Raw genomic sequence first — 27,674 nt, 5'->3', positions numbered from 1 at the left:
TCGGGCATCAGCAGGTGATACCCTGACTTAAGATCTGTTTTGGAGAACAAGCTGGCTCCTTTGACCTCATTTATTAGTCCATCCTCTGTAGGCGTGATATGTTGTTGTCTTTGGCATGCCTGATTTAGGAGGTGCATGGCCACACACAGCCACACCTCTCCTGGCTGTTTGGGCTTCTGGGTGACAACAGTTGTGGAAACCCAGGTAGTGGGCCCATAATCTCGCTCGATTATGTCAGCCTCTTCCAGCCTTCATAGCTCCTCTTCCACTTTTGCCTGAAGATGAATCACCACTCGGTTATGTCGATAGATTGATCGATATACAGATGCACAGTCTTTCCTTTCAAACACCCTAGGCCATGAAACAGCTGTTTCATTCCTGGAGAAGATTGTCCCGCTCAGCAGTGGAGGCAGACTGAATAACCTGAAGACTTGTCTGCCTGGCAGCTTAGGAGCATTCCTGCACTCTTCAGTAATGTGCACCTCTGCCCTGACTGCTTGCTTCTCATGAGTGAGTTCCACTTTGACCACTACTTTTAATGGTAGTGGGTTTGGATGTCATTAGGAATACTATTTTATCTCCATTGATTTAGTGTTGTCTCTTTCTTCTTCTCCTCCAAAATACCAGTGACTGTGAAATACAATTCTATCCTGTCCAGCCACACCTTCCATGTAGGTGCTGTGACGAGGATGCCCAAGAGATCATGAATGGACTGATGACAAGGATGGAAGACATCTTGGGTGGTCTGGATGTGTGCACGCAGAGTGGAGCAGGCGGATACTCCGAGACACACCTCGTGGCTGGTGCCTACGGTGGCGATACTGCAGGGAGAACACGTCTGCAGCAGCCAGGTGTGATTACCTGTGCTGAAGTGATGTCAAGAGTTAAGGCAGTTAGGGTTCATACCCTGTGATAACTTGCAAGCTTCTCTGAAGGGCATCTAATCATACCTGTGATGGTGGAGTTTGAGGTGGCAGCTTGAATGTTAGAAATGGCATTTCCAGTTGGCTGAGGCTTGCACCTAAGCCAGGCAGAAACCACCACTCTAGTCAGGGCAAGGGAGTTACACGCCAAAGATAACCCCTGCTCACCCTCTAGGCAACATGGCGCGAGCAGTAAGGCTTATCCCGGAGGCAGTGTGAGTTAAGTGTTTGCGCACGCACCCCCAGCAACAACACCCAAGGCCCACCACTCCACACAAGGTTATATATAAAAATAGCCTTTGTATTGTACAAAACACATTAGACAATAAATACACACTTTACAATGTGCCATAGGCACAGGCAGAATTTACAGGGGATAAGCTACATGGTACAGGGCCACGGGCGCCAATGTCAGGAATAAACACTTTTAGAATTAGCACTTTGTAGGGATAACTCTTAGCACATAGAACAATTGTAGAACCAAATAGAAAATAAAGTACACAACCAGTAACCACTGGTAACAGGTAAGTACCACCTACGCAACCCTAACCACCTTAGGAAAATATTAGGCAGGGAACCAGGACCTCACTAGCAACACCTGTACTAGGAAGAACAACCACCTAAGCATCACAATACATGTAGGGGTATAAGCATGAACACATTACACATGATGCATCACAACATTCAGAGGTGTAGGGAAGAAAACACATGATGCATAAAGATACATTAAGCGGTGTAGGAAAAAGCACATGACGCAGAAAAACACATTCAGAGGTGCAGCAAAGAACAATTGCACAGAAATCAAATAAGGTATAACTTCAAACTCTCCCCAGGCCAACTGACCTCTCTGGGGCTAGGACACCCTGTGTCTCAATGTCAAGGCAGGCTGCGCAGAGCAGCCAAAGGAAGATTGCGCACAACCTAAACGCAGCAGCTGCCCACTAAGTGCTGGGCAGCTGGGGATCTCCTCTGGGCTCTCCTGAAGGAATACTGGGGCCCAAGAATCACGTGGGAGTCTCGCAGGCTCTAGCGATCAAAACACTTGTGGCCCCGTGATCTCAAGAACAACTGGGGGGCAAAGTGGGAGCCTCGTGGGCTCGAACAAACACTGGGGCCTTAGGAGCTGCCCGGGCTCGAATCACACTGCGCCCCTGGAGACTCGTGGGCTCGGAGGAAAGAATACCCCCTTGAGCCTCTCGGGGGCTCAGGAAAAATGCCGCCAAATCGTTGGAGTCCCGCTCGGGGGACTCGAGGTAAATTATGCCCCCAAGAGCCTCTCAGGGCTCTAATTACTAAGGCCGCTTTGGCCTCGGGGCTCGATGAACAAAAATGCCCCATACGTTGGAGAGAGCGCACTGGGGGGGGGCGGGCACCGGCAATGTGCCCTGACGCCCTCCTCCTCTTCTGAACCCCGGGCCCCACTCACCGGCTTTTCCAGGTGCGGCGGCAGCTATCACCGTGGGGCTCTGCTCCTTTGACTCTGGAGGCCTGCCTGCTTCTCTTTGCCGGCAGCTGCGGGGCTCTCCCCACACCACGGGGGCCCCGCTGCTGGACAGGCGGCTTCTCCCTCTTCTTGGCGAGTGCACCGGGGCGCAGAGTAGGCTCCTGCCCGCTCCGGTGCTTGTTCAGCAGCGACTCTTCTGGGGGAGGCTGGGTAGGTTCCCGCCCTCCTACTTCCGGTTTCCGGCCACTGCTTCCGTCTTGCGGGCCCGCCCACGGTCAGGCGGCCCGCTTTGCTTCCTGCTTTCGCCGGGCCGGCGGCGGTGACTTCGGGCGCAATACGGGGTGGGCTCCCGTCAATCAATGAGATCCCTGGCGGGGTGAGCACCCGTCAGGGTTCAAAACACACGGGCACAAGGTTCCTGGTGAGGTGGGCACTTGCCAGGGATTCCACACTTGCAACCTTGCGGGGAAAATGCCGGGTGGGCACCAGCTACGAACAGAAAGCGCTTTCGAGCGCTAGGGGCCAAATAAAGCGCTCTCAAGCGCCAGGGGCACAGAAGTCCAGCAACAGGTCCTTCAGGAGGTGGGGGGGCAGGGCTGGGCCCAGGTGCCAGCTCACAGGGTCCTCCTAGGCAGGGAGGCAATCCCCAGTGGCAGTCCTCCTGGCGCCCAACAGCAGCAGCAGGCCCCCCTCCAAATTAAGATCAGCAAGAACATTTTCATGGGGTCACAGGCCCTCTTTTATACACCTTTCCCTTTGTCTTTGTGTGCAGGGTGGGGGGAAAACCAGTTGCAGCTGGTTTTGGAGCACTTTGTTTTCCTCAGCCACCCTTTCCATTCACTAGGCAGGCTAGGGTCATTAGACGCACCACAGGGGCGGACACAGCATTGTGTGGGGAAAGCCCAGCCCTATTCAGGTCTCAGGTGTACTCCTCCCTCACATCACTCATGCTAATCTCAACACTCACCACCGGGGCAGACCCATCAAGACTCATGGAGCCAGGCTCACCAGCCAGCTCCAGCCAATCACAAGCCAGACACAAATTACACAAACATGCCAACTTCTAGAAGTGGCACTTCCACACTAGACACAATCATGCCGCACACATCATCGCGCACCAAACTCGAGCCTGCACTCCCCACACATCAGGAACTACCAGGGACACATACATTCCCCATGCATTCCTATGGGAGAGCAGGCCAACCTCACCACACGCACGCACTTTACCCTGGGACACAGTGGTAAAGTGCGCAGAAACCAAAAATCACTATCACCAGGTCTCATACCAAAAGCAAAAAGTTAAGGGGTGAACCTGCCAGAAGGGCCAAGTCCAACATTGAGTATGACGGGTGCCTGCATGTAATTAAACAAAAAGCATCCAAAATCAAAATGTCCCTTGTTGCCAAATATATGGGGATGCTTTAGTCCCCAAGGGGGCAGAAAGACTGTTAAGGTCACATTGGAGGTGGAGGCTAGGCATGATGTGTGGTGGGTGGGCAGGCCACTCCAACATATTCTAGCTATACAAAAGCTCCCTGGTGTCTAGTGGGCTTTCTGCCCCTCCCAATGAAGCAGATTGGGTTAAAGAACTCTCATCTGCCCCCTGGGTTGGACAGAAAGTTTGCTGCGGTTCATTTGAGGGGTTGGGTTAGGCCCAATGCCTAGGTCGGCCGATCCCACCCATTTCTCCCCCAAAAAATCATCCCTGGTGTATACAGTGGTGCCCCCTTCCTCCTCCCAGCAGGTAAAGAAAAGAAAAGAAAATAATAATAAACCGTGGTTTATTATAGTTTTATTTTGTGTCCTGGCGTCTGGGAGGCGGGGCCAGGGGGATACCAGGCACCCGCAGCGAGTGGTATGACCTGTTATCCGTGCTCGTGAAAGTTTGACCTGCTGTCTCAGGCATGCCAAACCATCAAGCGCACTTAGCTTGTTCTCCACGCAGGCTGCATTACAGCCTGGGTCGACAACATGCCCACGCACCCAGTCCCTGGCTCTGCGCCGAACCATGGAACTCAGACTAATCACAACTCTTCACTGCAGCGTTGTGATTGGCTCAGGGGAGCCTGAGTGCTTCCTGCTTCTGGCCGGAGAAGAGTAATGACGAGGAGGGACAACGTGAAGAGACGTGGTGGAAAGAAGGTGGATTACATTTTTTTTTTTTACTACCCTGCTCCGTGCCTGCCGCCACTGGGTGTCTAGTGGGTAAAAACCACCAATATAGAAAGACTTTTTGGCCTGTGGGTAGGGCGTGCATTACCCATTGCCAGAGGGGGGACCTGCCCCCTCCAAATATAATCTGTAGTAGTCTAATGGGCTTTCTGCTCCCTGCTGTCTGCTGGGGGAAGAAAGGAGGAAAAGACCTTCTATCTATGACCGACCAGTCAGTACAGGCTAGGCCCAGTGCCTCGGAGAGGAACTTCCACCAATTTTGCCAAGAAGCCCAAGACCAGACGCCGCTTGTGGGGCCACCTCCATCAGGGGAGAACGGCTTGATGCTGCAAGATATCATGGCGGCGATCCAGGGGATAAAGTCCTCGCTGGAAATACTTATGGACTTGGTCACGAATGAGGTATCCCTAATGAGGGCGGATCTGCGGAACATGAGCTCACGAGTGAAGGAAATAGAAGACACTACCACCTCTCTCGGTCTAGACACTAAGACCCTCAAAAGCCAAGTTCACGATCTATGGAAGGCTAATGCCCCAATGGAGGCTTGACTGGAGGACTTTGAACGTAGATTGCAACACAACAACATACGCATACTGGGGTTTCCGGCGCAAGCAGGGGGCCCTGCAGTAGACCTCTTTAAGATCTGGTGGCCAAGGAGCTACAGCCTCGAGGCCTGTCTAAATACCTTCTGGTGCAACGGTCCCACCGAATCCGGGGGGGGGGGGGAGGTGGGGGGACGGGGGGAAGGGGGGATTGCAGCCTCATGACGTATCATGGCCTTAATTTTTACTTCAAAGACCGGAAGGTGATATTACAAACTGCCCGCAGTGCACCCCCAGTGACTTGTGAGAATGCGCAAATAAAATGTTTTCAGGACTTTACGCTCAAAGTTCAGATACAACGCAGCAGCTTTCTCGAAGTGCAAAAAACGTTGAGGGACAACGCAATTAAGTGTGTAATGCTCTTTCCTGCTAAATTACGAATGGAAGCAGACGAAAAAACGTACTTTTTCACATCCCCAGAAGACGCCTGGGAGTGGTTGGATGGTTGGAGAACTGTCAGCAAGCAGGGGGCTACGAACCGTCTTAGATGACGACAATGCCATTCAGGAGATTCATCAGGACATGGACAACAGACCCGGGAAAACAAATCAGGAGCAAACAAGGGATCATCCTGAACACGGTCCATGAACAGAACGCAAACAGCTGTTTTGGGCTATTTTCGCACTAAGAGACATCTCACACGGCAACATGGAACTGTGTATGGCACAGGCCAGGATTTAAGCACAGACCCCAGACTACTGAGATATGGGTGGCTGCGAACCTATGAAGATGGCTGAAATATATAGATGCAATGGGATGATAGACGAAAATTCTATTTAAATGTTTTGCCCTACTGTGGGATTTAGTTGTGCTCTTTGGTACCAGTTATGTGAGAGGCCGGGAGTGCAGTTTGTTGGGTTGTCCCCCTACAGCCCCCTATGTAGATATACAACCCTCTCTGGGATGTGGGAGGGGGAACGGATAAATGTCCTATCAGTGTATAACCCTCTGGCCTCATGCAGCATCACTCTTCCGGACTTGGGTGAACTTCTAATAGGTGATGACTTTAATATGACCATGCCTGATTCAGTTGACCGTCAACCCCCATGACACGTGACCCCCTCCCGCACACATTTGATGGACTTCTTTACATCAATGGGCATGGTAGATGTATGACACACATACAATCTCATCACTCCGAATTTTACATTTCACTCAGAGGCTCATGGGCGTCTCTCCCGTATTGACCTCCTACTCCCTTTGGCCCACAACTTCTCGCGATTCTGAGAGATGCATCATTTGGCTTGGGGGATATCTGACCACTCCGCCATTTGGGCTGTATATAAAGTGTTGATAAATGGAGCAAACACAAGGATATGATGGGCGAAGTGCCGAAACATTTCAAACACTCACCCCCAGTCAAAGATCTGGGTTGAACCCATCATCATTCTTTAGCTCACTTTGCCACCTCAGTTAAGAGACAGCTTTATGCAAATCAGTCTTGACCCTGTGCCTCATGGGAACAGTCCAGCCCAAATTGCTAAGCCAGCTCTTCCCTGAACCGGAAACAAGCATCCTTCATCAACAAGGCTAGCTTGAATTCATTGGCAAAGTGAGCAAGGGACCCACATCTGGGCATACCATTAAAAGTTCTAGAGCAGTGATGGTGGTGATTACAGTTGCAGTGATTGTATCATAATCCATCCAAGGTTGTAGGAGAATTTCTTACATTTTTTTCCTTATATCACCATCCAGCTTAGTGAGCTATGAGGCTGACTTGCGGTCCAAGTCTAGTCTACTGATAGTTCTTACAGATCTTAGCCTTTCTGATACCTTTGGTGGGTCGGGAGTATTCCATTTCTTACAGATTTCCTTTCTTGCTATAAATATCAGAAAAAATATCAGCGAGGCCTGATCGGAGTTTAACTTGTCCCCGTAAGGGCACAAGTCCATTTCAAATAGGATAAGGCAGGGGGCTTACCTTAATTTCGCAGCCAATAATTTCTTGAAACACCTGACTTGCATATCCCCGGCAGAAGTCCAGTAACGGGCAATCCACAAACATGCCATGCGTATATCGTCTGTTTCTGTGTCACCGCACTTCTTATATTTTGATGATTCCAACATGATCTAAGCTAACTTCGCTGGTGACCAAAAAGCTTTATGGAGAGTCAACAAAGGAATCTTTTTAAGTGGTGCTGGTTTGACCAGAGTGTATAACAGATTTAAATATACTCGCCATAATTGCTCTGTAGCCAGCTCCGGAAGATCCTTTTCCCAGTGCAGGGATGGAACTCCCATTTTATCATCTGCTGCGGAAATAAATATCCACAACCACAGGGAAACCTCTTTCTTAGGTTGTTGCTTAGTTCTCACCCTCTTGAGGGAGTCCTCCTGCACCAAACAGCTCACCTCCACCAACTTTTGGGATGACCACCAAGAAAATAGCTGCAGGTAATTAAATTTGGAAAGCCCCCCTTCAACAGGTCCGATATCTCTTGTTATGTGATGAGGGCATCACCCTTCCTGAACTCTTCCCCAGCTGGAAAAGTTTCCATACTGGAGAGGATAACTAAGTTAATCTTTAAGCTACTCGGGGGTTCCAGGAGAGCCCTAAATGTGTGCCAGGTCCGCATAGTAATCTATCCCGAGAATTATCCTAAAGAAGACCCACACCCACAGGGCTGTTAATAGTACCTTCATCTTTAGTTGATTAAAAACTTTGGGTCCCCAAACTTAAACAAAAAACGTATTCAGGCCTAAATTCATCAACATAGCTCTATAAAATTGACCGATGTAAGAATTATCTAGCTCTCCAGCCAAGAGCTGGGAATTCTTGAACTGGAAAGCATAACAAAAGGCTTGAAAATCCGGCAGAGCCAGCCCCCCTCGCTTCAGGCTCATCCAGTTCTTGTTTCCTGAGATTCCGGCTCCCCTGGATGCCCATATGAAGCTTCCGAACCTCCCTTGCGATTTCTGCAAAAGATTTTTGGGGAAAGGAAGTGGTTTAGTGTTAAACAAGACGATCAACTTAATAAGAACTAGCATCTAAATGATGTTCACTCTCCATAGTTACAGAGCGGCAGACTTTCCAACCTTTGAAGGAGAGCATCTATATAATGGTGTTGATTGAATGTGAAAGATCTTTGAAAAATAGGAGACAAGAGGCGTTCAGCAAAACAGGTTCAGTTAGTTTGATTAAACATAGCGGGCGGAAGAATTGTTACAGGCACAGGGTCAAATTTCAATCACTCTGTAGCAGTCTTATATAAAGTTCATTATTGGCCGGAAAATGTTTCTGGCGATCCTTGTATGATGAGGAATATAAGTTGCTGCCTCTAGAGTCATAAATTCGTTTGAATGGATAGTACAGGTGGGCCTCGACCTTGCATGGACACAATGCGGCCAGTGGGTAACGTGTCCAGATGTCTGGCAGGAGGAGCACGTGATTGCTGTGTTCTGATTGGCCGTATGTTCCTAACTAATGTGGCATCTGACTTTATGGTGCTTTAGAAGCACACATACCCCCCCAGCCATGCGTGCTTTACTGAGGCCATTCTCCCTTGACCATTGTAGTGTCGCTGCTCTTATCTGAGGGATTGATCTACAGTTTCCTGTCCATGCATTTGTCTGCCGGCTACGTGCCATCCCACCTGTGACCTGTGAATCAATAACCTCATGCCTCGGTCTCAGTTCTTGCCTGACTGCGTATTTGCAAGTCGGGTTGATGTGGAGTTCACAACGGGCAAATTCGTTAAAAAGGTCGCAATTTCATTTGCATAAATGAATACATCATTTCTCATATCAGCATTGATTTTTTCCATATTAACAATGGCATACCTTAGCTAGGGTTAAATCCGGTATTTCCTCCAAACTCTTAGTTACCATGATCTTTAGATACCTAATCTAGTTTCTGGTTTGATGCCCTACCTTCTCTTTAGCCCATGTCATAATCCCTGTCTTCCCCTTATTGATTAAATATCCTGACAGACTCCCACAATCTCTGGCATGCATCTCAAGCTGTGGAACAGAGATCTCCGGGTTCAATGAATACAGAACTATGCCATCAGCATGCAGTGCTATTGTGGGTGGTAACCCTGCAGCTTCAAAGGTAAGAATGGTCTAATCCTGCTGGACCATCTGGGAAAAGGGCTCAATATATAGACAAAACAGAATTGGCAACAAAGGACACCCCTGCCTGGTTCCCCTGGATTTCTGAAAAGAAGCTGTAAGTTCCCCATAAACCAAAATCTTGGCTGCCGGCACCTTATATTACATTTGTACAACTCCAGTAACATTGCTGCTGAAACCATAATATCACAATACCTCCCAAAGACCAACCCAATTAACCCTATCAAATGCTTTAGCAGCATTAATTCTTGTGATTGTTAACAGGTGATTAAAGGCCTCGACCATATCATTTGCATCGATTAATTTAGTGGGCTCATTCATACAGCTGTCTGTCAGGCACAAACCCCTTTTGATCGAAATGGTTTGAAGGACATCTGACAACCTCTTAGTCAAGATTCCTGTGATCATTTTGTAATCCTAGTTCTACAATGATATGGGTGTTTAGGAATCTACTAACCTAGCATCTTTACCCAGCTTAAGGATCATACCTACAGTTGCCTCATACCAGGAAGGTGGCATTTAATAGCTTTCCAGAGAGATCTCATTAAAATAAGATACCCTGAAAGGGACCTGTAGGAAATGGGATCCCCGGCCGGCCAAGGCTTACGCCATAGTCAGTCAGAGACCACCACTCCCCCGTCAGGGCAAGGGGGTCACCCGCCAAGACAACCCCTGCTCACCCTCTAGGTAACGCGGCGCGAGCAGTCAGGCCTATCTCGGAGGTCATGTGTAAAGCATTTGCGCACGCACCCCCAGCAACAACCTCCCGGGCCCCCCACAAAAGGAACTCCACACTAGGTATATATGAAAATAGTCTTTGTATTAAAAAGGACACATAGGAACACACACGGTACAAGGGGCCAGAGGCACGGGCAGGGTTTACAAGGGACTAGGTACAGGGCAGGGCCAAGGGACATGATGGAACTGGCATTAGAACACCCATCAACTGGGAGCTTCCTAGAACTAGTACTAGAACACATAACAACCAGGAGCTTCATGGAACTAACAGTAGAACTCACTCTGACCAGGAGCCACATACATGGGACATCAGATATTCAGGAGGGAAGGAAGGACAAGGTATATAACACAACAGAGGCCCCATCAGCAGGGCAACACGTAATAACTCTCAGAATCACATTAATGTTAGCCAATAGCGTTCCACAGGCCAGCTGGGCTTTCTGGGGCTAGGACGCCCAATGTCACGATGTTCAGGGCAGGATGCAGGTAGCCAGGGACAAACCTACACGTGGCAGCTGCCCACAAAGTGCTGGGCAGCTGATGGGCATTGTGGGAGCCTCGCAGGCTCTGGGGAATAAATGTGCCATGAAGGAGCCTCTAGGGCTCGGGAACAAGATGCTGGGCTGAGCCTCACAGGCTCGGAGGGACAAGGGACACCAGGAGGAGCCTCTCGGGGCTCATGACCCACGGGGGAGTCCCTCTCGGGGACCTCGATCTTACTGGGGGCCCCACGGGCCATGAAGGAGCCACTCGGGGCTCAGGAACAAAGGGGGAGTGGTCGGAGTCCCTCCCGGGGGACTCAGCTTCGCTGGAGGCCTCCCGGGCCTGTCTGCCCAAAGCAAGGGCTTCGCTGAAGAGAAGGGGCGGGCACCGGCAATGTGCCCCGACGCCCCCTCACCCTCTCGGCACTCACCGGATCGGTGCACCGCTCTCCTCGGCTCTGCTGGTCTCTTCTCGCTTGGCGGGGCTCTCCCTCAATCTCGGGAGCACCGGCGGGAGTTTGGCGGCATCTGGTGACAATACAGGAGTGCGGAGTAGGCTCCCGCCGCTACCTGTTCTACCCTTTCTTCTTACTGCTCTCTGACGAGGCGGCCGGGCTCCCTGGACTTCCGAGTGCGCGTGGGGAAGCCCTCCAGGTCGGGCCAATCTCTGCGCGGCCCAGCAATGACGCGGCAGGAGTCCAGGCGGTCAGGACCAATAGAGGTGCGGCAATACTTTCTCCGGGGCCGCCAAAGGCAGCGCGGCCCTGGATAGGGAGGCGGGCGCAGCGCCTCCACAGCCGACTCCGGGCTGCGGCAGTGAACTCGGGGAGATAGCGAGGAGTAGGCTCCCTCGTAAATACGCCAAGTAAGGGGATAGGCGAGGTAGGCACTCGCTGGGCGTCCGGCACCTCCGTGGAACAGGGCAAATGCCGGGTGGCACCGGCTCGAGGAATCCAGCGCTCCCAAGCGCTAGAGTAGGAATACAGCGCTCCCAGCGCTATAAGGGAAAATAGAGCGCTCCCAAGCGCTAGGGGTCAGAAGAAAGCGCTCCCAAGCGCTAGATGAAGGTAGCAAAGTCCATAGGGAGTCCAGGACCTCAGGGGGAGCATAGCAGCTCCTAGAAGGAAAAAGGCCATCAGAAGTCCAGGAGTAGGGCAGGGCCCAGGGAGGCAAGCCAACCCTGAGCCCAAGCAGCAGCAGCTCCTGGTAGATTCAAGTTGAGAACAAGAACGCCTTCAGAGTGTCACAGCACCCTTTTTATACACAACATCCTTTGTCTCAAGGGGCAGGCAGGGGGAGAACCAGCTGGAACTGGTTATGGGGGATTCTTTTCACTGGCCAGGATAGGAACATCAGACGCACCCCAGGGGGTGGAGCCAGCATTGTGTGGGGAAAACTCAGCCTTATTCAGGACCCTCAAGCCAGACGGTCAATCCACAAGCAGGCCCAGGCTTACTCCTCCCCTCACATTAGCATGCTAAACACTCCATTCACCACCGGGGCAGACCCTCCCAGATTCCTGGAGCTGGCCAGCCTGCCTCAGCCAATCACACGCCAGACACACATTCCACAAATATGCCAACTTCTAAAAGTGGCGCTTCTGTACTAGACGCAATCATACAGCATATACCGTTGTGCAGCATTCACTCTCACGAGTTCACTCATACCAGACTCGACCCTGCACACCCTCCGCATCGGGAACACACATTCCCCATGCATTCCTATGGAAGGGCAGGTCTCTCTCTTCACACGCACTCAGAGTGGGAATCACCATCCCCAGGTTACATATAACAACAAAAACTTCAGGGGTGAACCTGCCAGAAGGGCCAAGTCCAACACATGCCCCTCCCAGCCAAAACGCAGGGTAGACCAATCACCACCGTGATGGACTTCCCTGCTTTGGGCGATAGAACATGGACGCGGGCCCGCACTGCAGGGACACCCTCCAGTTCTACGCCACGTTGACCTATACACACACAGACTAAAAAAAAAAGACATAGGCCCAACTAGGCTACCCCACTGGTACTCCTTAGTTGTCCACGACTAGGACCAGGCCCTAGGCCACCCAGATACCACTGGTCCCAGCTAATCCGAAGTGGGGGGTGGTAACCCCTGGCCCACAATAGCCATTCTCCACTCCCTTTCTCAGTGTAGCCCCAACTACCACTGCTCCTTCCACCTAGGGTCCGCACCCTCAGGCTTGCCAGAGGTCACGGGCAAGAATGCCCCGCCCTACCTCTACTTTTGAGGTTCCGCGCTCTCCCAGGAGAAGCACCCTCAGAACACACTCTCCTACCAGTCTTGGAACTTACTCCCTCCACTGGTCTACCACCTGGGAACTGAAGAAAATAAAATCTACGACTAACTAACGGGAGCCAGCAGGGCTTCCTTGTCCGGGATACAACTTAACATTCATTCAACAAGATGAGCCGCGGCAGCGCCAGCAGACCTCAGTGTCAAGCTCTCCCCAAGGCAAGCCGCGGCAGCGCCAGCGGGGCTTCCTTGTCCGGGATACAACTTAACACTCATTCAGCCAGGGTGACACCTGACGCCTAAAACACATTCAGCGTTGTATGGAACACATGATGCATCAAACACATTCAGCGGGGTAAGGAAGGACACCTGACGCATAAAACACATTCAGCGGTGTACCGAACACATGATGCATCAAACACATTCAGCGGGGTAGGTAAGGACATGATTATCGTTGATTCAGCAAGCTCCCCATCCCAGAGAACTTACACTCCATTACTCAGCACACCTCAACATTCGTCCACGCACCGTCCCCCAGACTGGTAAGACAGTTTTCTACCGCCCCTGATTCCTCAACCTTTTCTTGTGGCACAGGTACCATTGCTCTAGGGAAGGGACAAGGACCACGTACATTGGACATAATTTTGCTGCCACCACTGGATCCCACCCTTCTGGTGAATCCAGAAAACACATTGCACTAGGGGGATGATCTACCCTCCCGAGCTAGGGACACCTAACTCACAGTGTACAAGAACACATTTTCCACAGAACAGATGATAAAATAACCTTTAAAACTTTCCACAGAACAGACATTTCTAGCAACCTTTAAAAAAAACAATAATCTTCTTTCTTTGCGACCATTTACAATGCAGAGTTTTGTAGTGAGGCCAGTTATCGCTGTGGTACTGCGCAAACACAAGTCCGGATCCCACCGCTAGCCACCAATGTAGGAAATGGGATCCCCGGCCGGCCAAGGCTTACGCCATAGTCAGTCAGAGACCACTACTCCCCCGTCAGGGCAAGGGGGTCACCCGCCAAGACAACCCCTGCTCACCCTCTAGGTAACGCGGTGCGAGCAGTCAGGCCTATCTCGGAGGTCATGTGTAAAGCATTTGTGCACGCACCCCCAGCAACAACCTCCCGGGCCCCCCACAAAAGGAACGCCACACAAGGTATATATGAAAATAGTCTTTGTATTAAAAAGGACACATAGGAACACACACTGTACAAGGTGCCAGAGGCACGGGCAGGGTTTACAAGGGACTAGGTACAGGGCAGGGCCAAGGGACCACTGCCAGGGGTATGCACATGATGGAACTGGCATTAGAACACCTATGTTCGAGGCATGTGGGCTGCTGAATTCATATCTGTGCATAGTCCGCCACCTAGTGTTGGGTCCGGATGATTGCACATTGTTGTCCTGGAAGAGTCTTCGAAGTATCACGAGATAGGTGGCTCCTCCCCTGGACTACAGTGCGCATGGGCATCGCCTCCATCCCCAGATTGTTTTTTTCCGCCATTGGGTTCGGATGTGTTTCGGTTCCCTCTGTCGGAACCGATAGTTGTTCTACTTTTTACTCGAGACCAAAAGGTCTTTAGGCTGGGCGTCGGTATAGTTGCGTACGGGTTTCTTACTGACTCTCAGCTCCGATCTCTTGCTGCCCTTCCACGTGCTTTCGACGCGGACGGGCCTACACTACACCCTTTGCTATGGAGCGGACTCCATTCAAGAAGTGTCCGCTGTGTCACTCTAAATATTCACACCTCGACGTGCACCCCGTGTGCAATACATGCTTGTCACCGGATCACCGAGAAGACACCTGCATGGCATGTTCAAAATTTAGAAGTAAGAAGACTTTAAAGATTCGCCGGGCTAATCGGCTCCAGGCTCAACTGTCGGCTTCGGCACCCCCACCTGATGACATCTTCCAGGAATCTGTCGAGGGAGAAGACGACGTACAAGGGTCGGACTCTGGCCCCGCGTCCGAGGAAGAGACCTACGACGCGGGTGAGGAGGCCTACGACGAAGTCTCCGACGAGGTAGGGGACGACGAACTGGCTTGTGCCACGATGGGAGATAGCTCGGAGGAAGAGCATCCCCAACCAGACTCAGGGGTTACTCCCCGTCATACGGCCCAGGTCGAGGGATCGCCTTCGGGCCTTACCCAAGATCTAACTATGAGTCCTACGTCCCCGCCTCCGGGCCCGGTCACGGACATTTCTAAGAAGAAACCGAAAGTGAAGCCAACTGGTCTCGCACCCTCGGATGCGAAACCGAAACTGAAAGTGGCGTTGGTGAAGAAGGTTCTGGAGGCGTCAACTTCCACGAAACCCAAAATGGCCGACTTGAAGAGCCACGCCAAAATGGCCGACCTGAAGGGCCACGCCAAAATGGCCGACCCGAAGCCCTCTGGGTCGGCGCCGAAGGTGAAGGCCTCCGACGCGGCTGCGTCGGCGCCGAAAGGGGTCGTGGACCCGAAGACGGCTTCGAAGAAGCGTCACGCCGACGGTGCGTCTGGCCATGGGGCGTCGGCCCCGAAGAAGAGGCCTACCGGCGATCGGGCTCTCGGAGATGAGGAGTCGCTCGAGCCGGTTCAGCCCTCGGCATCCCTTACAAGGAAGGTGGGGGAATCCTTACAGCGGATCCGACAGTCCACTGTGGTTCCCGATCAGGACACTGTAGTGCCTAGACCCACGCCGAAGCCTGCTAAAGAACAAACGCCCATTCGTTTTACCCTTCCACCCAAGTCGGCGCCGAAGGCCTTCGCGCCTAAACAGGGCGGACACTCAAAGGAGGTATTGACGCCGAAAGCTGCCTTGGTGGTGTCGAATCTTCGGCTCCAGCCGCTTGCGGTGGAGGAACGTCGTGAGGTGATCATCGACGCCAACACCGGAAAATTGTCGCTCCTCAAACGAAAGATTACGTCGGAGCCGGCCTTGGAACCTTTTAAGATTCCACTCAAGAACAAGAGGTACTCTGCGGACTCTTCGGCTCTGATGGAACCTCTGTCCCCACAGGCCCTGGAACACTCGCCGACCCATTCCCCCGCGCCTGATGTGGACGAGGAAGATGCCGAGTACACCTATCCTGCGTACTCGGATCCGGAGGAGGAGCATGTGCCCTGGACCGCAGGAGGCGACGCAGACGACCCGCAGTCGGGTCAGGACACTCAACTTTTCGCCGCCAAGACGTCCCCGACAGAGGACTCGGCGGCCTTCAATGCCTTAATAGAGAGAGCTGCAGCGAACCATGACGTCGAACTGCACTCGGACCCCGTGGATGCGGACTTCTTAGTCGACACCTTCTCGGTAGCCGAAAAGCAAGTCAAGACACTACCGATGCTTAAAGGGGTGCTGAAGCATGCACAGGAGGTATTCAAGGAGCCCACCCGGGCGCGGGTGGTCAATCCTCGCATCGACAGGAAATATAAAGCGGCGCCCACGGATCCCACGTATATTAAGGGACACTTGCCATTGGACTCCCTGGTGGTTTCCAACGCTCGTAAGAGGGCGAATTCGCAGACTACTGGTGACGCTCCTCCCCCAGACAAAGAGTCCAAGATCTTTGAGGCATCAGGCAAACGCATTGCTGCACAGGCAGCGAACATCTGGAGGATCTCTAACACCCAAGCCCTGCTTGCACGTTATGATAGGGCCCATTATGACACATCAGAGGCCATTCTGCAACACTTGCCTGATCAATACAAGGAGGCGGGGGAGATGCTCATTCAGGAGGGTAAACTCATTACAAATGCATCCATCAAATGTGCCCTAGATGTGGCAGACACTGCCTCCAGGGCTATCAATACAAGTGTGTTACTTAGACGCCATGCCTGGCTTCGAATCTCGGGGTTCAAACCCGACATCCAAACCACAATATTGGGTCAAACAGTGAATCCTGACCTTCTGTTCGGCCCTGAGGTGGATGCCTCCCTAGAAAAGATGAAAAAAGATACCGAAACTGCCAAGTCTATGGGGGCTTTACAAAGTCAGCAGTTTCGGGGTGGTTCCTTTCGCCGCTCCAATTCAAGAGGCACCTCAAGGGGCCAGGCATCCCAGTCCACACAATACTACAAGGGTAACACCCAGTCCTCGTATAACAACAACAAGGGCAGGGGTGGCTACAGAGGCAATAATATCAAAGGCAGGGGACGTGGAAACAATGCCTCCAGGTCCACCACCACCAACAAGCAGTGACGTCTTGTCACTTCCCCCCGATCACACGACACCTGTCGGGGGGAGACTCCAGCAGTTCCTGCCGGCATGGAGGTCCATCACCACGGACAGGTGGGTGAGGTCTCTTATCCAGTACAGGTACTGTCTAGAACTTACGTCCATTCCACCGGACATACCGCCAAGAAGCCGTGCTATGTCCGACGAGCACTTGACCTTGTTGCAGCAAGAAGTTCTAGTCATGCTGCAAAAAGGGGCGATAGAGCTCGTTCCATTGCAAGAGCGGGGAACAGGGGTTTACTCCCTGTATTTTCTGATCCCCAAAAAGGACGGATCACTCAGGCCGATCCTGGACCTCAGGCCCCTGAACTGGTACATCAACTCGGAGCACTTCCATATGCTCACATTGCAGCAGGTGCTTCCCCTGCTTCAACAGGGGGACTTCCTAGCTACGCTGGATCTGAAGGATGCCTATTTTCATATTCCCCTGCATCCTTCCCACCGAAAGTATCTCAGATTTACGATCTTAGACCAGCATTACCAGTTCAGAGTCCTGCCGTTCGGGGTCACCACGGCACCGAGAGTATTTACGAAATGCCTAGCGACTGTGGCGGCGCATCTCCGTCGCCAGCACGTCCATGTCTTTCCATACCTAGACGACTGGCTTATTCAGGCAAAGACGGAACAGCAGTGCGTAGACCACGTGTCACGCACCATTCACCTCCTGCACGATCTGGGATTCTCTCTGAACTACCCAAAGTCCCATCTCCAGCCCGCCCACGTGCGACAGTATCTGGGCGCGACAATCGACACTCTGGCAGCCACTGCGCAGCCGAGTTCAGTGAGAATCACCAGTATCCAGGCGCTGATCCAACGATTCAGACCCCAACACTCGCTTCCAGCGAAGGTGTTCATGCAGTTGATAGGCATGATGGCCTCCTGCATCTCCATTGTCCCGCACGCGAGACTACATATGCGTCCGCTACAGGAGTGCCTAGCACGTCAATGGACTCAGGCTCATGGGCAACTGACAGACCTAGTGTTGGTGAGCGGTCGGGCGTACAACTCTCTGCATTGGTGGAATCCACAAAACCTTTGCAAGGGCCGATCATTCCAAGAGCCTGTCCCACAGATCATCCTGACGACGGACGCCTCTCTCCAGGGATGGGGAGCGCATGTACTCCACTACACTGTGCAGGGACTATGGACACTTCAGCAAAGGAAGATGCACATCAATGTGTTGGAACTGATGGCAATCTTCATGGCCTTAAAGGCGTTCAAAGTACATCTGTGCAACAAGGTCGTGTTGATCCGGACGGACAACATGACGGCCATGTACTACATCCAGAAGCAGGGAGGTACACACTCTCCACAGCTGTCTCATCTGGCTCAGAGCATGTGGAAGTGGGCCATTCAGAGGAACATCTTCCTCATGGCAGAGCATCTCCCGGGCAAGGACAATCAAATGGCGGATCTGCTCAGCAGGCACAGCCATCAGATGCACGAGTGGGAGATACATCCATCAGTACTCCAACCGTACTTCCAAAGGTGGGGTCATCCAGAGATAGACCTGTTCGCCACAAAGGAGAACGCAAAATGCCAAAGCTTCGCCGCCAGATTCCCACACCCCCAATCACAGGGCAATGCGATGTGGATGAACTGGTCAGGCAGATTTGCGTACGCTTTTCCCCCAGCACCTCTGATACCGCTGGTGGCACGCAAGCTCAGGCAACACTCGATGACGCTCATCCTGGTTGCTCCAACGTGGGCTCGCCAACCATGGTACACCACGTTTCTGGAACTCTCCGTGGTACCGCATCAAAGGCTTCATCTCACTCCCAGCCTTCTGACGCAGAGCCATGGCGACATTCAGCACCCAGATCCGCAACAGCTCAACCTGGCGATCTGGCTCCTGAAGTCCTAGAGTTTGGCTACCTCAATCTTCCTCCCGATTGCATGGACATCATTCGGGAGGCAAGGAAGCCCACTACTAGAGCTTGTTATGCGGCTAAATGGAAGAGGTTTGTCATCTACTGCGTGGACCACAGCATTGACCCGCTAGACGCTTCCATTCAAAACATCATATGTTACCTCTTTCACCTGTATCGTAGTAATCTAGCTTACTCTTCCATCCGCATTCACCTGTCGGCTATGGCAGCATACCTCCAGAATAGGCAGCACCTGTCACTCTTTAAGGTCCCTGCTATCAAGGCTTTTCTGGAAGGACTCAAAAGGGTCATTCCACCAAGGACTCCACCAGCTCCAGAATGGAACCTCAATGTGGTTCTTACAAGGCTGATGGGTCCTCCCTTTGAGCCACTACACTCTTGTGAGCTCCAGTTTTTAACTTGGAAGGTTGCGTTCTTAGTAGCAATGACATCGCTACGGAGGGTTAGCGAACTGCAGGCGCTCACCATCCAAGAACCTTTCTTCCAGGTACATGCTAACAGGGTGGTGCTCCGCACTAACCCTAAGTTCTTACCCAAAGTGGTCTCACAGTTTCACATAAACCAAACAATTGAATTGCCGGTGTTTTTCCAAAACCCAGAGACGCTGGTGGAGCGCATGCTCCACACCCTTGATGTGAAAAGGGCCTTGATGTACTATGTGGACAGGACAAAAGATTTCCGCAAAACCAAACAACTTTTTGTTGCTTTTGCCACACAACACAAGGGAAATGCAATCTCCAAAGCGGGGATCGCTAGATGGATAGTAAAGTGCATTCAGATCTGTTACGCTAAAGCTAAGCGCACTCTCACTATCCCACCGAGGGCCCACTCCACTAGGAAGTTGGGGGCCTCTATGGCTTTCTTAGGTAACATTCCCTTAGAAGACATCTGTAGAGCAGCCACATGGTCTACCACACATACTTTCACTAAGCACTACTGTGTAGACGTGCATTCCAAACAGCAGGCAGCTGTTGGTCAGGCTGTTCTAAAAACGCTTTTTCAGACTGCTGCAGCTGGCACGGGCGTCCGCCGTTAATGGAGGGACTGCTATGTATTCTATGCACAGATATGAATTCAGCAGCCCACATGCCTCGAACTGCAAATGCTACTTACCAGTATGCATCTGTTCTTGGCATGTAGGGCTGCTGACATTCATATCGCCCACCCTCCTCCCCGGCGCCTGTAGCAGCTGCAGTATGTATTCATATACACACATATGCTCATAGCATGGTCATCACTCACTTTCTTCACTCCATCTCTGCCAATGGCTAAAAACAATCTGGGGATGGAGGCGATGCCCATGCGCACTGTAGTCCAGGGGAGGAGCCACCTATCTCGTGATACTTCGAAGACTCTTCCAGGACAACAATGTGCAATCATCCGGACCCAACACTAGGTGGCGGACTATGCACAGATATGAATGTCAGCAGCCCTACATGCCAAGAACAGATGCATACTGGTAAGTAGCATTTGCACAACTGGGAGCTTCCTAGAACTAGTACTAGAACACATAACAACCAGGAGCTTCATGGAACTAGCAGTAGAACTCACTCTGACCAGGAACCACATACATGGGACATCAGATATTCAGGAGGGAAGGAAGGACAAGGTATATAACACAACAGAGGCCCCATCAGCAGGGCAACACGTAATAACTCTCAGAATCACATTAATGTTAGCCAATAGCGTTCCACAGGCCAGCTGGCCTTTCTGGGGCTAGGACGCCCAATGTCACGATGTTCAGGGCAGGCTGCAGATAGCCAGGGACAAACCTACACGTGGCAGCTGCCCACAAAGTGCTGGGCAGCTGGTGGGCATTGTGGGAGCCTCGCAGGCTCGGAGGAATAAATGTGCCATGAAGGAGCCTCTAGGGCTCGGGAACAAGATACTGGGCTGAGCCTCACAGGCTCGGAGGGACAAGGGACACCAGGAGGAGCCTCTCGGGGCTCATGACCCACGGGGGAGTCCCTCTCGGGGACCTCGATCTTACTGGGGGCCCCACAGGCCATGAAGGAGCCACTCGGGGCTCAGGAACAAAGGGGGAGTGGTCGGAGTCCCTCACGGGGGACTCGGCTTCGCTGGAGGCCTCCCGGGCCTGTCTGCCCAAAGCAAGGGCTTCGCTAAAGAGAAGGGGTGGGCACCGGCAATGTGCCCCGACGCCCCCTCACCCTCTCGCCACTCACCGGATCGGTGCGCCGATCTCCTCGGCTCCGCTGGTCTCTTCTCGCTTGGCGGGGCTCTCCCTCAATCTCGGGAGCCCCAGCGGGAGTTTGGCGGCATCTGGTGACAATACAGGAGCGCGGAGTAGGCTCCCGCCGCTACCTGTTCTACCCTTTCTTCTTACTGCTCTCTGACGAGGCGGCCGGGCTCCCTGGACTTCCGGGTGCGCGTGGGTAAGCCCTCCAGGTCGGGCCAATCCCTGCGCGGCCCAGCAATGACGCGGCAGGAGTCCCGGCGGTCAGGACCAATAGAGGTGCGGCAATACTTTCTCCGGGGCCGCCAATGGCAGTGCGGCCCTGGATAGGGAGGCGGGCGCAGCGCCTCCACAGCCGACTCCGGGCTGCGCCGGTGAACTCGGGGAGATAGCGAGGAGTAGGCTCCCTCGTAAATACGCCAAGTAAGGGGATAGGCGAGGTAGGCACTCGCTGGGCGTCAGGCACCTCCGTGGAACAGGGCAAATGCCGGGTGGCACCGGCTCGAGGAATCCAGCGCTCCCAAGCGCTAGAGTAGGAATACTGCGCTCCCAGCGCTATAAGGGAAAATAGAGCGCTCCCAAGCGCTAGGGGTCAGAAGAAAGCGCTCCCAAGCGCTAGATGAAGGTAGCAAAGTCCATAGGGAGTCCAGGACCTCAGGGGGAGCATAGCAGCTCCTAGAAGGAAAAAGGCCATCAGAAGTCTAGGAGTAGGGCAGGGCCCAGGGAGGGAAGCCAACCCTGAGCCCAAGCAGCAGCAGCTCCTGGTAGATTCAAGTTGAGAACAAGAACGCCTTCAGAGTGTCACAGCACCCTTTTTATACACAACATCCTTTGTCTCAAGGGGCAGGCAGGGGGAGAACCAGCTGGAACTGGTTATGGGGGATTCTTTTCACTGGCCAGGATAGGAACATCAGACGCACCCCAGGGGGTGGAGCCTGCATTGTGTGGGGAAAACCCAGCCTCATTCAGGACCCTCAAGCCAGACGGTCAATCCACAAGCAGGCCCAGGCTTACTCCTCCCCTCACATCAGCATGCTAAACACTCCATTCACCACCGGGGCAGACCCTCCCAGATTCCTGGAGCCAGGCTCACCAGCCTGCCTCAGCCAATCACACGCCAGACACACATTCCACAAATATGCCAACTTCTAAAAGTGGCGCTTCTGTACTAGACGCAATCATACAGCATATACCGTTGCGCAGCATTCACTCTCACGAGTTCACTCATAGCAGACTCGACCCTGCACACCCTCCGCATCGGGAACTATCAGGGACACACACATTCCCCATGCATTCCTATGGAAGGGCAGGTCTCTCTCTTCACACGCACTCAGAGTGGGAATCACCATCCCCAGGTTACATATAACAACAAAAACTTCAGGGGTGGACCTGCCAGAAGGGCCAAGTCCAACAGGACCAAAGTGTTTAACAATTTTTTACAGAATTCCGATGGGATCCCGTCTGGCTCTGCTGCTTTACCTTTCCTGAGCCCCCTAACCTGTTCCCTTATCTCTCCCTCTGTGATCCTTCCTCTAAGGCCTAAAATCTGCTGTTCCGTAAGATGTGGGAAATCTTTGTTTTGTAACAAATCTTTCACTACTAAGGTTTGTGGGTTCAAATCTGCCTTATATATCCCACTAAGGCAACCCAACATCTTGGTTGTAGAGGATGGTGACAAGGTTTACACTGGCAGGGGTTGGGTGTGGCAGTGTTGTTGTGGGTGCTGTATCTGGCCCCCTTTCACTGAGCTATTTTAAATCGTTATTCTAAAAATCGTATTGTCTCACCTTTGCTCGCCTGTCGCATTCCCCGGTCCACCGCAGCAATCTCGTGCTGTTTGTGTGGAGGGAGGCATTATAGATTCACTTCCTGGTTGAGCCCCTCAGAGCGGCCATAGTGGCAGGGTGGCGCTCTAGTGGTTAACCAGCTGCAGGGTATTAAAAGCTCACTCGGGGCCAACGCGGTCGAGGACAGTAAGTTCAATCTCCTCGCGCTAGCTCTGCTGAATTGTTGATACCTATGTGCTTATTTTAAAAGCGTTATTTTAAATCGTTATTCTAAAAATCGTATTGTCTCACCTTTGCTCGCCTGTCGCTTTCCCCGGTCCACCGCAGCAATCTTGTGCTGTTTGTGTGGAGGGAGGCATTATAGATTCACTTCCTGGTTGAGACCCTCAGAGCGGCCATAGTGGCAGGGTGGCGTTCTAGTGGTTAATTATATATAGGCCTATAAATTACAGCATGACACCTACGCGCGCAGCCAGGGGCCACGGACTATGGCCAAAATTTGACATACTCCGCCAGAGTTAACCTTACTAAGACCCCCTATCCATCTTGGCCCCTCCCTAACCCTTAATGCAATCCGCCTCATCTTTACTAACGGCATCTCTCGGCCATCACAATCTCACCGATACGCGGAAGTTAGTGGCGTTTCATCCACAACTACCTACCCTTCCACAAAATCCCTAATGGATCGCCGCTGTGTATACCTTAGGAGCGGGTACCTTAATGCCCGCTGCTTGGTAAAGCACCAACTTTACTGCTCACTACTGAAAAACCTGATATACTATTGATTACTGAAACCTGGCTAACAGAGGACTCATTGCCTGACATGCTTGTAGCACTCCCCTCAGATTATTATATCATAGTAACTAACCGCCCTTCAGGTAAAAGGGGCGGTGGGGTAGCAGCTATCATTCACAATAATCATAAGTTTGTGGCCCTCCCCCCTCTGGCCCTGACGGAGGCTGATAACCTAGTTATTAAACTCGACACGGACAGCGGTGCCCTAGTACTGGTATTGATTTACCGTCCCCCTCAAGTGATGGCCACTTACCCGATTTCTCTGGGAGAACAGATGGTCTCCCTTGTGGTGAACTTTCCCAAAACTCTCCTGATCGGGGATCTGAACTATTGGTTCGATAACGATGCAGGTGGCCCCCAAGCAGTCGAACTCCAGGAAATATTTTTGAACCTTAATTTCACACAGCACATTCACTCTGCCACTCACGAAAAGGTCACAATCTGGACCAAATATGGTCTTCTAATCTCTCACTCTCGCCTCCTACCATCACGCCCTGTATTTGGTCTGACCATCACTTAATCAGGTTTACAACTACCATCAAGGGCTACATTAAACCTCCACCTCTGGCGGGAGATGTAACCTGAAAATGGAATTCCGTAAATACCCCGGCCTTTATAGACACCTTGATATCTACGCTACCCACAATCTGTAAGGATGTAGATACCATGGAAGAAAAAAATCACAGATTGGTTATCAGCGGCCACCTATACCCACGCACCTAAAAAAATTAAAACTTTAATTACGCCAGAAAGAAAGGAAATATAGAGCTAAATACACCTTGCAAGATAAAGAAGAGTTTATGACAGCTCGCAGAAATTATCTAAAAATCATCTTAAAAAGTAAAGCCGATTATTTCTCAACAAAAATATTAAACTCTAAAAACAAATCAAAGGATATTTTTAACATAGTAAACGACTTATGCAATAGCGAGAGAACAGCCTCCACCCAGGTCCCTACTCAGGAGCTTTGTAACTCACTTAACGAGTTCTTTATAGACAAAGTATCAGCTATAAAGAGGAGCATCCATATGGATGACATCTATAATAATCCTCATATTCTTGATGCTTTTCCCCTTATTGACCAAAAAACACTCTCGGAGCTCCTCTCTCGAATCAACTCCGGATCACCCAAAGGTAGTTGTCCACCACACATTTTGAAAGAGATCTGCTCGGCTTTACCCATGAGCAGCCTCCCATTCCTGAACGAATCTCTCTCACAAGGCAAGGTTCCCTGCAACTTCAAAAATGCCACGGTTGTCCCACTTATAAAAAAACCTGGCGCAGATCCTGCAGACCCGGCAAATTACAGGCCCATTTCCCTCCTCCCCTTCCTTTCCAAATTACTCGAGGCCCATGTGTCTAGATTTCTCTCAAATTTTATTGAACTCTCCGATTATTTTGAACCGAATCAAGCCGGTTTCCGCCCGTCACATTCTACGGAAACTTTGATTCTCGCAGTCCAGGACACCCTAAGAGTTAATGCGAATAAGGGTCTCCATCAGGCCTTGGTACTCCTGGATTTGTCGGCCGCGTTCGACACGGTCGACTATAACATACTGTTGAACCATGTCGAGCAGGCCGGCCTCAGGGGTCCCGCTCTTAGATGGATTGCGTCCTTCATCACCAACAGGGCGCAATCAGTGAGACTCGGAACATTCACAGCTCCAACGATATCTTCTTCTTGTGGGGTGCCCCAGGGCTCATCACTTTCACCACTCCTATTCAATCTGTATCGTAGACCTTTGCTACATTCTGTAAGGAACCGTAAAATTACCATCTTCAATTACGCTGACGACTTGCAGCTGATAATCCCCTTGAACCTCCCGGACTCTGTTGCTGAGTTCCAGGCAAGAATGTCACACAAAGTGCTGGATGGACTTAAACCATCTCAAACTTAACCCGGGCAAGACAGAACTTGTATTGCCCGGGAAGAGCGAGCTCAGCTGGGGTAGACATTTTTGGCCGACCGATATGGGTACCCCACATGTGGCGTCCCATTTGGTTAAAAGTTTGGGGGTAATTCTCAGCGCCGACCTGTCACTTAAAGGTCAGGTAGGAGCCGTGGTATCCGCTAGCTTTTTCCAATTAAGAAAAATCAGGAAAATTGCACATCTGCTGACCCATTCTGCACTTGTGCATGTAGTAATTGCCCTGGTTCTCTCTCGATTGGACTTTTCAAATGATCTATATCTCGGCTTGTCAGCAGGACTGCTAAAACGACTCCAGATGGTCCAAAATCAAGCGGCCAGGTTGATCTGGAAACAACCTAAATGGGAGTCTGCAAGGTCCGGCATGGAAAAATTACATTGGTTACCGATGGCCCAAAGAATTGCCTTTAAGACTGGTTGCACCGCTTTCAAAGCACTGCATGGGAATGGCCCTAAATTTATAAGAAAAATGATAACCATCTATAAGCCTCAGTGCAACCTACGCTCTGCCCATCTTAGCCTAGTCACCATCCTCTCATTTAATAGGAAAAGGCAAGGTGGCAGCTGCTTCTGTTATCTGGCAGCCACATTCTGGAACTCTCTCCCTTTGCCTCTTAGGAGCTGTGACAACCTCCTGGGCTTCAGAAAGCTCCTGAAAACGTGGCTATTCAAGCAGGCCTACGCATAGGAATTGTATTTCTGTCTCTTCTGCAATAGCGCCAAGAAACCCATGGGTGTATGTGCGCTCTATAAATAGTTATTTACAGAACATAACATAGCTAACGACCGCTCCTAGAAGACCCACCCAGAGGCACTCCATAGCATCACATGAAGCACACTCGTCTCACTGAGCTATCTGCCTTAGAACACTCAGATCCTGTCACAAGATGTTAAAGGTACTTTTAATTTTCGTTCGAGCTTCGACTGGTGTGTATGAACAGTAACTCACACTAAGCACTAGTCCATAGGCGCTGCTCTTAATACTGAATATTATTTCAAATACAGGTCTTATGTGATGTTCATCTTCTGTTACTGTAGCTGTCATTGCTCTTTTATACAAAGATAATGTGTCTGTTATTACAGGTGTGATAATGTGAAGATTCAGTGCCCAGAGATGGTGGTGAAGAGTTATAAAGGTAAATATCATTGTGATGATTAGCTCTGTATGTTACTGTTCATGAAAAGCCTGTAGTATAACAAGGTATGGTTTTGTGTGGTATGTTATGGAATGTTATGTTCGTCTGGTATGAGATAGTCTGTATGGTATGGTATTGTATGGTTTGGAACATTATGATTGATGTGGTGTGCTATGGGTTGGGATCATTGTATAATATGGTGTGATGGGATGGTGTGGTTTGGGATTTGATGATATAAATGGTAATTTGCATTCAATGGGATGGCATGTATTGGTGTGGTGTGCTATGGAATGGTCTGGCATGGAATGGTCAGGTGGTATGGTATGGGGTGGGAAGGTATTAGATGCGATTGGATGGTGTGGTATGGAATTTTATGGAATGGTGGTATGGAACAGAACGTTGGGATGGGATGGTGTGATGTTCTATGGGGCGGGATCATAGTATAATATGGGATGGCGTGGAATTGCACCTCAGAATTTGGTATTTACTGCACTATGGGCATGCACCTACACTGACCCAGCGCATGCACCTACACTGACTTAGGGGATGCACCTACACTTACCTACGGCATGCGCCTACACTGACCCAGCGCATGCACCTACACTGACCTAGCGCATGCCCCTAAACTGACCTAGTGCATGCGCCTACTGTTGTGAAGCATTTTAGATCCTAGTGTAATTTCCCCATCCATGCCCTTACATAAGTATAAATCACCATATCCTTATACAGGCATAGAACAACCTATAAACATTTAGATATAGCTTATGCAGTCTAAATACGGCAGGGCTACTTCTACTAGTTCAAAATCCACACCAATTCCTTAGAGAAACCCGCCTTCAGCAGTCAGGAAATTCCCCCTACTGAATATTAGGTTATCCTAAGAAATCATGGAGTTTTCAAAGAACTAAGTCTTTGATGCATTTATTATGCCAAACCTTACGTCAAACCCATAGTATAAAAAGGCTTGCACGTGCCTTAGCAAGCACACTGTGGCCTGGAGCAGTTCGACTATCAACTTTCCTGACTC

General features: G+C 51.1%; 1 pseudogene across 1 annotated transcript in view; it reads left to right on the top strand.

Annotated features, from left to right (window-relative positions):
- LOC147710138 (E3 ubiquitin-protein ligase TRIM39-like) overlaps window positions 1-27,674 on the top strand; it is a 241,832-nt pseudogene that overhangs the window by 151,689 nt on the left and 62,469 nt on the right. The window contains exon 5 of the transcript XR_015295578.1: window positions 26,595-26,647. The product of XR_015295578.1 is annotated as an E3 ubiquitin-protein ligase TRIM39-like (transcript). The remainder of the gene's footprint in view (window positions 1-26,594; window positions 26,648-27,674) is intronic.

The sequence above is a fragment of the Lissotriton vulgaris genome, chromosome 5 (genome assembly GCF_964263255.1).
Source record: "Lissotriton vulgaris chromosome 5, aLisVul1.2, whole genome shotgun sequence".
NCBI classification, from domain to species: domain Eukaryota; kingdom Metazoa; phylum Chordata; class Amphibia; order Caudata; family Salamandridae; genus Lissotriton; species Lissotriton vulgaris.
This window is presented reverse-complemented; position numbering and strand designations above follow the sequence as displayed.